The sequence below is a fragment of the Apium graveolens genome, chromosome 6, assembly GCF_009905375.1.
Source record: "Apium graveolens cultivar Ventura chromosome 6, ASM990537v1, whole genome shotgun sequence".
NCBI lineage: Eukaryota > Viridiplantae > Streptophyta > Magnoliopsida > Apiales > Apiaceae > Apium > Apium graveolens.
Window position 1 is genome coordinate 61,239,888 of NC_133652.1, and position 11,630 is coordinate 61,251,517.

Genomic DNA, 11,630 nt, shown 5'->3' on the forward strand with positions numbered 1-11,630 from the left:
GCGAAGAAACGAAGCAAACTCAGGAATTTTCCAGTAGGGTCCTGAGCGCCCGCTCAGCTATGCTGAGCGGCCGCGCAGGGTCGGGAATTTTGATAAATTATTTTAGACTTCTACTTCTGTTTGGCTTCCAACTTCTATGTAATCTGAGTTTTATGGGACTATTATATAAGTAGATTTAGAGACGTTTTCACAAGGTTGGATCGTTGTATTACGCAAGGAGCGAAGGAGAAAAGGAAGAAGACCGTTTTAGCACACCGCAATGAAGAGGAAGCATATTTTCTTGTGATTCTTTATTTCATTGTAACGTGGATGCTAGTTTTCTTTGTTTTGAACCTAATTACTCTTGTTACGTACTCTGGTTTAATATAATTAGTTTAGTTATTATTCTCTTGTGTTTGTTTATCATGTTTTCATATGAACCCATGATGACGATAAGTGCTATCATGGGCTAATCGTGATCATGGGGTCGTAACGGATTTACTATGGAATTCTTTAGTTAATTGTTTGATACCTTAGTGTGTGATGATTGTATGATATCTAGTATTGGTTGTGCGTATTCGTCTTATGTGCGTCGCGAACATATAAGATAGGGTGTTAATCTCTTGTGAAGCGACAGTGGATCTCGAGGTTTAGAACTTGCCATGCTAGCATAGGATCATGTATGATGCGCATGATTTGTGGGTAACTCTAACCGTTTTATTCGCCCTGTGTAATCAAAAGGAATAATTTGTGCTTAAATCGTTATGTTTTCAATTTCTGTAGACATATAGGGACTCAACATAATTGATGCCTATTCAACTTCTATCTCAATTGTGGATGCTTGGTAGAATGGTATTAGTACAATGAAAGTTGGCTTTTATCAGTTTCGTGTTATTCGATTAATATCATCATTGTTGCATGCTAAGGGTAATAACAATAACTATTGAAGGAATTAGTAATGAAGTTGTGATCTCATGAGTGTTTTAATATTGATAATTCGAAGTGTTAATTAAGTGATTAATTAAGTAGTTAATTGTAGTTAATATTTAGTTAACAATTCTAAGTGTTAGTGTCTTAACATTGAGAAGTAATCATACATTGGTGAGTGAGTTTAATTGAACAATAATTAGTCTGAGTCTCTGTGGGAATGAACTAGAAAGTATTCTATATTACTTGCGAACGCGTATACTTGCGTGAATATTAGCGCGTGTTTTCGCCCTAACAAGTTTTTGGCGCCGCTGCCGGGGACTCGGCATATTTGTTTAGTTTATGTACTTACCATCATTGGTCGTTAGGACTCAGTGATTAGGACGTAATTGTTACTTATTGTTTCTGGTTGTGTTTCAGGTACTTTAGCAAGCGTTTATGCAAACTCGTTCTCGTACTCGCAAGAGGACTTTAGATATAGCTGAGGAGACAGACGAAGTTCTTGATATTCCGGAGAAGATAGATTTTGAAAATTCGGATTCAGGAAGTGAGCAGAAAGAACCAGTAATCATGGGTGATCGTATTGTTCAGGCCGATCCAGCTCTTATGGACTTTTCTCGTCCTAAAATTGATGACATTCAGTCAAGCATTCTTCATCCGGCTATTCAAGCTAACACCTTTGAGATCAAGCCGGGCACTATTCAGATGGTGCAGAATTCTGTTTCTTTTGGAGGTGCTGCGACTGAAGACCCCAACATGCACATAAGGAATTTTGTCGAGATCTGCAGCACTTTCAAGTATAATGGCGTGACTGATGAGGCTATCAAGCTGAGGCTTTTCCCATTCTCACTGAGGGACAAAGCTAAGGACTGGTTACATTCTGAGCAAGCTGGGTCCATCACTACTTGGCAAGATCTTGCGTAAAAGTTTCTGGTGAAGTTTTATCCGATGGCAAAGACTGCTGCTATGAGGAGTGCTCTTACTCAATTTGCGCAGCAACCTACAGAATCTATGTGCGAAGCTTGGGAACGCTACAAGGAAATGTTGAGAAAGTGTCCACATCATGGAATGGCCGATTGGATGGTGATCACTGGTTTCTATAATGGTTTGGGGGCCCAATCTCGGCCCAAGCTCGATGCAGCAGCTGGAGGCGCCTTGTGGGCCAAAAGCTATACTGAGGCTTATAATCTTATCGAGACTATGGCTGCAAATGAGCACCAAAACCCAACTCAGAGGATGATGCCTGGGAAGGTAGCAGGTATTCTGAAAGTTGATGCAGCCACCGCTATTGCAGCGCAGCTCCAAGCGCTGTCGATGAAGGTTGATTCTCTAACTACATATGGAGTTAATCAAATAGCTATGGTCTGTGAGCTTTGTGCAGGTTCTCATGCTACGGATCAGTGTTCTCTTGTCAACGAGTCTGTTCAGTATGTGAACAATTATCAGCGACAACAGCAGCCTGTGCCAGCTACTTATCATCCTAACAACAGAAATCATCCAAATTTCAGCTAGAGTAATAATCAGAATGCTATTCAGCCACCATATTAGCAAGGTGTGAGTAAACAGTTTGCTCCACCTAGATTCCAGCAACCACATTAGTATGCTCAAAGGCAATCATATCCTCAACAGGGAAGTGCAGCTGCACCTACTAGTGTTGATTTTGAGGAACTTAAGCTGTTATGCAAGAGTCAGACGGTTTCTATTAAGACCTTGGAAAATCAAATCGGTTAAATAGCCAATGCAGTGCTCAATCATCAACCTGGAACACTTCCAAGTGACACGGAAGTACCAGGCAGAAAGGAAGCTAAAGAGCAAGTCAAGGCTATTACCTTAAGGTCTGGGAAAGTTGTTGATGCTGAAAAGGCAAAAGAAGGAGAAGCTGAAGTTAGAGATGAAGAATTTAAGCAGAAGGAGAAAGCGGCGGAACTAAGGAAGACTACTGTTGAACACACTCTGCCTGAGGGTAATACAGGGGAGAAACAGCTCTATCCTCCACCACCTTTCCCTAAGAGATTGCAGCAACAAAAGCTGGATAAGCAGTTCGGTAAGTTTCTGGAGGTGTTCAAGAAACTTCACATCAATATACCTTTCGCTGAGGCTCTGGAGCAAATGCCTAGTTATGCGAAGTTTATGAAGAGTATTCTTTCAAGGAAGGTGAAACTGGATGACCTTGAGACCGTTGCTCTAACGGAAGAATGCAGCGCTGTTCTGCAGCAAAAGTTACCTCCAAAGCTTAAAGATCCAGGTAGCTTCACCATTCCTTGCACCATTGGCAAATTTTCGTTTGACAAGTGCCTTTGTGATTTGGGAGCAAGCATCAATCTGATGCCGTTGTCGATCTTTAAAAAGTTGGATTTGCCTGATCCAAAACCCACCTACATGTCTCTACAATTGGTTGATCGTTCTATTATTTACCCAAGGGGCATAGTGGAGGATGTGCTAGTCAAGGTGGATAAGCTCTTCTTTCCCGCAGACTTTGTTATTCTGGATTTTGAGGAAGATAAGAAGATTCCCATAATCTTGGGAAGACCTTTCTTGGCTACTGGCCGTAACTTGATAGATGTGCAGAAAGGTGAACTTACTATGCGGGTGCAGGATCAGGATGTAACCTTCAATGTATTCAAGGCAATGAAATTCCCTACAAAAGATGAGGAGTGCTTAAAAGTGGATGTGATTGATTCTGCGGTTACTTCAGAACTCGATCATATGCTAATGTCTGATGCATTAGAAAAGGGCTTAATGGGGGATTTTGACAGTGATGATGAAGATGGCAACGAGCAATTACAATATCTGAATGCTTCTCCCTGGAGGCGAAAGCTGGATATGCCGTTTGAATCTCTTGGTACTTCTGACCTCAAGAATGCTGAAGGAAAGCTCAAACCATCAATTGAGGAAGCACCTACCTTGGAGCTCAAGCCATTACCTGAACACTTGAGGTATGCCTTTTTAGGTGATGCATCTACTTTACCTGTTATTATTGCATCTGACCTTTCAGGTAGTGAGGAAGACAAGCTCTTAAGGATTTTGAGAGAATTCAAATCGGATATTGGATGGACCATAGCAGACATCAAAGGGATCAGCCCTTCATATTGTATGCATAAGATTCTGCTAGAGGAGGGTAGTAAACCAACTGTTGAGCAGCAGCGCAGACTTAATCCTATCATGAAGGAGGTGGTGAAGAAAGAAATTCTGAAATGGATGGATGCAGGCATCATTTATCCTATTTCTGACAGTTCTTAGGTGAGCCCCGTACAATGTGTACCTAAGAAAGGAGGTATCACTATGGTAGCAAATGAGAAGAATGAGCTCATCCCCACTCGAACAGTTACAAGATGGAGAGTATGCATGGATTACCGAAAGTTGAACAAAGCCATGAGGAAAGATCACTTCCCTCTTCCATTTATTGATCAGATGCTCGACCAGTTGGCTGGTCATGAGTATTATTGTCTTCTGGATGGCTACTTGGGGTATAATCAGATTTGTATTGCACCAGAGGATCAAGAAAAGACTACCTTCACTTGTCCATTTGGCACGTTTGCTTTTCGCAGAGTTTCGTTTGGTTTATGTGGCGCACCGGCCACTTTTCAGAGATGTATGATGGCTATATTCTCTGACATTATTGGAAATAATGTCGAGGTGTTCATGGACGACTTCTCCGTCTTTGGACATTCATATGATGAATGTTTGAATAATCTTCGTGCCGTGCTCAAAAGGTGTGTGGAAACTAATCTGGTGCTCAATTGAGAGAAATGTCATTTTATGGTGCGTGAAGGCATTATTCTTGGGCATAACGTCTCTAGCAAGGGTCTTGAGGTGGATAAGGCCAAGGTGGGAGTCATTGAAAATCTTCCACCACCTATTTCTGTAAAAGGAATCCGTAGTTTTCTTGGTCATGCGGGTTTTTATCGGCGGTTCATCAAGGACTTTTCAAAGATATCTAAGCCATTGTGCAACTTGCTTGAGAAAGATGTGCCTTTCAAATTTGATGATGAATGTTTGTCGGCATTCAAGACTCTCAAGAAGAGTTTAATCACGGCACCAGTTATTACAGCACCGGATTGGACAGAGCCGTTTGAGATGATGTGTGATGCGAGTGATTATGCGGTAGGTGCAGTTCTTGGGCAGCGCAAGAATAATCTCTTTCATGTGGTCTACTATGCTAGTAAGACCTTATATGGGGCCCAAATAAACTACAGCACTACTGAGAAGGAGCTCTTGGCTATAGTCTTTGGTTTCGAGAAATTTCGATCTTATCTGTTTGGGACAAAAGTGACAGTATTCACTGATCATGCGGCCATTCGCTATTTGGTTTCCAAGAAGGATTTGAAGTCGAGACTCATTCGTTGGGTGCTCTTACTTCAGGAATTTGAGTTAGAGATCAAGGATCGAAAAGGTACTGAGAATCAAGTAGCTGACCATCTCTCTAGATTGGAGAATCCTGAGTCTACTTCACAGGATAAGACATTGATCAACGAATCTTTTCTGGATGAGCAGTTGTTCGCGGTTCAGGAGGAAGAGCCATGGTTTGCAGATATTGTAAACTATCTTGTTAGCAATATAATGCCTCCTAATTTGACCTCAGCTCAAAAGAAAAAGTTTCTGCATGAGGTGAAGTGGTATATGTGGGATAAACCATATTTGTTTAGACAGGGAGCTGACCAGATCATCAGGAGATATATCCCGTTCTGTGAGACGGAGGGGATATTACGAGACTGCCACTCCACAGTTTATGGTGGACACTATGGTGGTGAGAAGACGGCAGCTCGTATTCTGCAAGCAGGTTTTTTCTGGCCTACTTTGTTTAAGGATGCGCATCAGTTTGTTTTAAGGTGTGATCGTTGTCAAAGAGTGGGAAATTTGACGAGAAAGGATGAGATGCCGTTAAATGTGATGCTTGAAGTCGAGGTCTTTGATGTTTGGGGAATCGATTTCATGGGGCCTTTTGTCTCGTCCTGCAATAATCAGTACATCTTGTTGGCAGTCGATTATGTCTCAAAATGGGTAGAAGTCAAAGCTTTACCGACAAATGATGCAAAGGCAGTGTTGAATTTTCTTCATAAGCAGATTTTCACAAGGTTTGGAACGCTTCAGGTAATCATAAGTGATGAAGGGTCGCATTTCTGCAACCGTAAGTTCACTTCTATGATGCAGCATTATAATGTGAATCATCGAGTTGCTACTGCCTATCATCCGCAAACAAATGGTCAAGCGAGAGTGTCTAACAGAGAGATCAAGCGCATTCTAGAGAAGGTTGTTTGTCCGTCAAGGAAGGATTGGTCTTAAAGCTCGATGAAGCTATTTGGGCCTACAGAACAGCATACAAAACTCCACTTGGTATGTCCCTGTTTCAAATGGTGTATGGTAAGGGATGTCATTTACGTGCGGAGCTTGAGCATAAGGCCTATTGGGCGTTAAAAAAGTTGAACCTGGATTTAGATGCAACTGGTAAAAAGAGAATGCTTTAGCTTAATGAACTTGATGAATTTTGACTTCAAGCGTACGAGAATAACAAAATGTACAAGGAAAAGGTGGTGGCACGATAGGAAGCTACATCCTAAGTTATTCGTGCCGGGGCAACAAGTTCTCTTATTCAACTCTCGTCTCCGACTTTTCCCTGGGAAGTTGAAATCAAGGTGGTCTGGATCTTTTATTGTCAAAACTGTGTTTCCACATGGAGCGGTGGAGATTTTTGAGAATGATCCGGACCAGGCATTCAAGGTTAATGGTCAGCGTTTGAAGCACTACTATGGGGACACGGCAACCCGAGAAGTAGTTAGTGCTATTTTATTGTCAACTTAAGGAAGGTACGCAATGTCAAGCTAATGACGAAAAAGAAGCGATGCGTGGGAGGCAACCCATGATTTGTTGTTACAGGAACCCTTAGAAGTTAATAACCTATCCAAAACCACAAAAAAATCAGAAAAGCCGGGCTCGAAATTTTTTTTTCCAGAGACCCCCTGAGCGACCGCTCAGGGGTCGACTGCCAGAATTTTTTTTTTTCAGTTCATAAAAAATCCAAACAAATCAGAAAATCAAAAAAAAAATAAATAAATTACAGCCCCATTACCCACAATTTCTTTCCCCATTACCCCATGATTTTATCCCTCAAACCCACTCCTAATCTAATTTTAACCTAATCCATACCCTATATATACATACACTTATCCTATACATCTCCCACACATATTCTACACTTAAACTCTCTCCCAAACACAAAAACACTATTCTTAAGCACTTTTATTCAGATTCAATGGCACCCAAGAGAGCAAGGACTATTGATAGCAGCAGCACAGTCCCTACTGCTGATTCATCGAGGGGTACTGCTGCGAGGCCTCGGTTAAATGACAGAGCTGCGGAGGAGGAGTACACTAGGCATTTGGGGAAGCCGATTCTGAAGGAGAGGGGGTTTTTACCATCGGGGAGGGATGGTGAGTTGCTACCTATGATTGCAGAGAAGGGGTGGATATCTTTCTGTGAGTCACCTGAAGCAGTACCGATGAGCGTGGTTTGCGAGTTCTATGCGAACGCGAAGGCTGAGAAGAATGGGTTTTCTGTGGTCCGAGGGCTGACGGTTGATTATCACCCAGCGGCGATTCGCCGTGTGATTGGGCAGCGAGAGAGGAAGCCCGAGGAGGAGAACTGGAATAAGAAGACTGCTGAGGATTTCGACTTAGATTTGATTTGTGCTACTCTCTGTAGGTCGGGCACAGTTTGGACCTTCAAGACATGAACTAATGAGTATCATCACTTTCCGGCGATTGCTATGAACAGGTATGCCCGTGCATGGAATGCATTTATTTGTGCTAATATTCTACCTTCTTCGCATGCACATGAGATCACAGTTGAGAGAGCACAGTTGTTGTGGGGAATTTTGAATGAAGAGTACTATGTGGACCTTGGTGAGTTCATCTACTAAGGAATTCTAAAGTTTTTGAGGGGAGCTAAGCACATGAACATCCCTTATGCATCCACGGTCACGAAGCTTTGCCGAGCAGTGGGAGTGAACTGGCCGTCTCATGAGCAGTTGCAGTTGTCGGCCGCTCCGATTGATTCTGGGACTCTGAATGGGATGCAGGAGTGGACCGGTGGTGAGCCCGAAGAGCATGGGCTGGGTTATCATCTTTCAGGAGGGCGTCCAGCACGAGGTGCTACTATGGCTAGGCCTAGGCGTGATGAGGCTGGTTCTTCGATTACTCAGGAGGGTGCTAGGATGGCTGATGCCCAGTATAGGAGGCTGTCACGGAGGATTTGCGTTAGGGACTGCTTTTCGGGGCCTTGGAGCTGACATTCAGTGGCCAGTTTTTGGTGAGGACTCTGCATACCCGCCGCCTGATACTCCACCCACTGAGGGTGATGATGATGATGACTCCGAGTAGGTATACCCTGTGTTCCTTTCTACTACCTTCACTGGGGACAGTGAAGATTTTAAATTTGGGGGTGGTAGTTAAGGAATATTTTGTGTGTGTGTCATATAGCTGCATATTCATGATATTTTAGTTCATATAGTTGCATAATTTTTGCCATATAGTTTTTTATTTATTTATTTATAGCTTTATTTGTTTATCATGTCATGTAGCTCATGCATATGCCATGATCCCTTTTGCGATGATTTGCCAACTGATTTGTGATGTTGATGCGAGTGTAGTGATAGAATTAAAGTGATGTTGAGTCATGTAGGTTGATATGCATGCTAGAAACACTTATTTTCACTAAGTCTTAGAGAATGCTTAAGGACTAGATTGTTGTTATAATCTGATTGTTTTGAGGTTAATCTATTTATTATGCTTAGAATTTGATAATAGGTTCTTAGTGATAAAGGCATGAAAAAGAAAAAATGGAGTAAAAATGGAATTTGTTGCAAGTTGTGGCTAGGCGTCAACTGGCTAGTAGCCGGCTCGCATGTTATGCGAGTAGTCTAGGGTTGAGCAAGATGGAGCGAAACGCACTTGCTCAGAAATTTTGAAAAAAAAAGAGAAAAAAAATTTAAAAAAAGAAGAAAAAAAAAGAAGTATGTGTTTATGCATAATTGATCACGAGTGGGCTCTTTGGTATTCGAGTTATTAAGTTCTTAGGGGACTTTGTTCCTAGTGACCTAAGGCTTTTAGAGTCTGAGATCCACTAACCTAACGCTCGCTACATGGATACCATTGTATAAGTCTTTTGTGGACCTCACTCATTGCACGGTCAAATAAGCATTGTTGTTGTGAATAAAAAGCATGATTCCGTAATGAGCTTCATGATTCTTGTAGTGTTATAAGTTACTTTGTGCCTAAAATTTTTATTCTTTGTATAGTCATGTGATTGCCTTGATGATGGTTGAGTCATAATAATTGGTCTAGTTCCGAAGCATATCTGTTAAGCATCTGCACACACCACGTTTCTGGCTGTATGTTAGTTTGCATGATTTGATTGATCTTTAGTCGCCTAACTGCGTTTGTTGAGATGTTGTAAATTGGTTGGTTTGTTCGTAGTAAGGGGGATCGTTGCATTTCATATAGATTGCATTCATGCATTTTTTTATTTGTTTTGAGTCTGTGACGTTTGAGGACAAGCATCGATTTAAGTTTGGGGGTGTGATAAGTGGCATTTTATACCACTTAGAACGTCTTAAAATAGCTTAAATTAGTGTCTTGAAATCAAGTATTTTGTGTATTTGATGTGTTTTTCTAGTGTTTATGCATTTCAGGGTATTAGTTGCATTTCGGAGGAGTAATCATCAAGAATAAGCCTGGGCATGTGTTCAGCATTGCGAGAGGAAAGAAAGGGGCAGATTGCAGCGAAGAAACGGAGCAAACTCAGGAATTTTCCAGTAGGGTCCTGAGCGCCCGCTCAGCTATGCTGAGCGGCCGCGCAGCTATGCTGAGCGGCCGCGCAGCTATGCTGAGCGGCCGCGCAGGGTCGGGAATTTTGATAAATTATTTTAGACTTCTACTTCTGTTTGGCTTCCAACTTCTATGTAATCTGAGTTTTATGGGACTATTATATAAGTAGATTTAGAGACGTTTTCACAAGGTTGGATCGTTGTATTAAGCAAGGAGCGAAGGAGAAAAGGAAGAAGACTGTTTTAGCACACCGCAACGAAGAGGAAGCATATTTTCTTGTGATTCTTTATTTTGTTGTAACGTGGATGCTAGTTTTCTTTATTTTGAACCTAATTACTCTTGTGATGTACTCTGGTTTAATATAATTAGTTTAGTTATTATTCTCTTGTGTTTGTTTATCATGTTTTCATATGAACCCATGATGACGATAAGTGCTATCATGGGCTAATCGTGATCATGGGGTCGTAACGGATTTACTATGGAATTCTTTAGTTAATTGTTTGATACCTTAGTGTGTGATGATTGTATAATATCTAGTATTGGTTGTGCGTATTCGTCTTATGTGCGTCGCGAACATATAAGATAGGGTGTTAATCTCTTGTGAAGCGACAGTGGATCTCGAGGTTTAGAACTTGCCATGCTAGCATAAGATCATGTATGATGCGCATGATTTGTGGGTAACTCTAACCGTTTTATTCGCCCTGTGTAATCAAAAGGAATAATTTGTGCTTAAATCGTTATGTTGTCAATTTCTGTAGACATATAGGGACTCAACATAATTGATGCCTATTCAACTTCTATCTCAATTGTGGATGCTTCGTAGAATGGTATTAGTACAATGAAAGTTGGCTTTTATCAGTTTCGTGTTATTCGATTAATATCATCACTGTTGCATGCTAGGGTAATAACAATAACTATTGAAGGAATTAGTAATGAAGTGGTGATCTCATGAGTGTTTTAATATTGTTAATTCGAAGTGTTAATTAAGTGATTAATTAAGTAGTTAATTGTAGTTAATATTTAGTTAACAATTCTAAGTGTTAGTGTCTTAACATTGAGAAGTAATCATACATTGGTGAGTGAGTTTAATTGAACAATAATTAGTCTGAGTCTCTGTGGGAACGAACTAGAAAGTATTCTGTATTACTTGCGAACGCGTATACTTGTGTGAATATTAGCGCGTGTTTTCGCCCTAACACCGCCAATACTCCACATCATCCCTCATAACTCTATACTCATGGTATGGTACCATATACGGCTGAGCAACCTGACCTACTGACTCTTGTGAAGGAACCCTCGGTATACCTGCACCCTGCTGTGGTAATCCTAACTGTAGATCCACCTCATGCTCTCCCATCCCCTCGACTGGAATCATCTGAAACACATTCGGCTCTGGGGCATGCACTGGTATAGGAGGTAATAATGGTGGTGGTGGTAACTGCTGCTCAATACCCTGTATAAACTGATGCTCAACTGGTAAAGAAACCATCGGCTCAAAGAACTCAAAAGGATCAAACATCTCTATGGGGTCATGAACTATCCCTTGTACTAGTGGTACCGGCTCTTGTGATAATGGTGGTGGAGGTGGTAGAGGAGGAAACATATGCTCAGATACTGGAGGTATAACTGGTTCCACTGGCCCGATAACTGTCCTCTCGGAAGATGCAGAATAACCAGAAGATGCCATCTGATAATATACCAAAGAAAAGAAAAGGTCACTAAACAATCCTAATATTTATACTTTCCTATTCTAACCTGACATAAATCCTAACAGTTTTTTCCCTATTTCTAATCCTATCCTATGTGATCTTCCTATCTTATCTTAACCCTAATGTTCTTATTTTCAGGGACCAAACCTACAGCTCTGATGCCAAACTGTAACGCCCTCCAAACCCGGGGTAT

The 11,630-nt window shown here is 41.4% G+C and overlaps 1 non-coding gene across 1 annotated transcript; it reads right to left on the reverse strand.

Moving 5' to 3' along the window:
• Positions 1–1,869: 1,869 nt before the first annotated feature.
• On the reverse strand, positions 1,870–1,976 carry LOC141669344 (small nucleolar RNA R71). The gene has a single exon (XR_012553631.1). It is a non-coding gene; the product is annotated as a small nucleolar RNA R71 (small nucleolar RNA).
• Between the last annotated feature and the right edge of the window lie 9,654 nt (positions 1,977–11,630).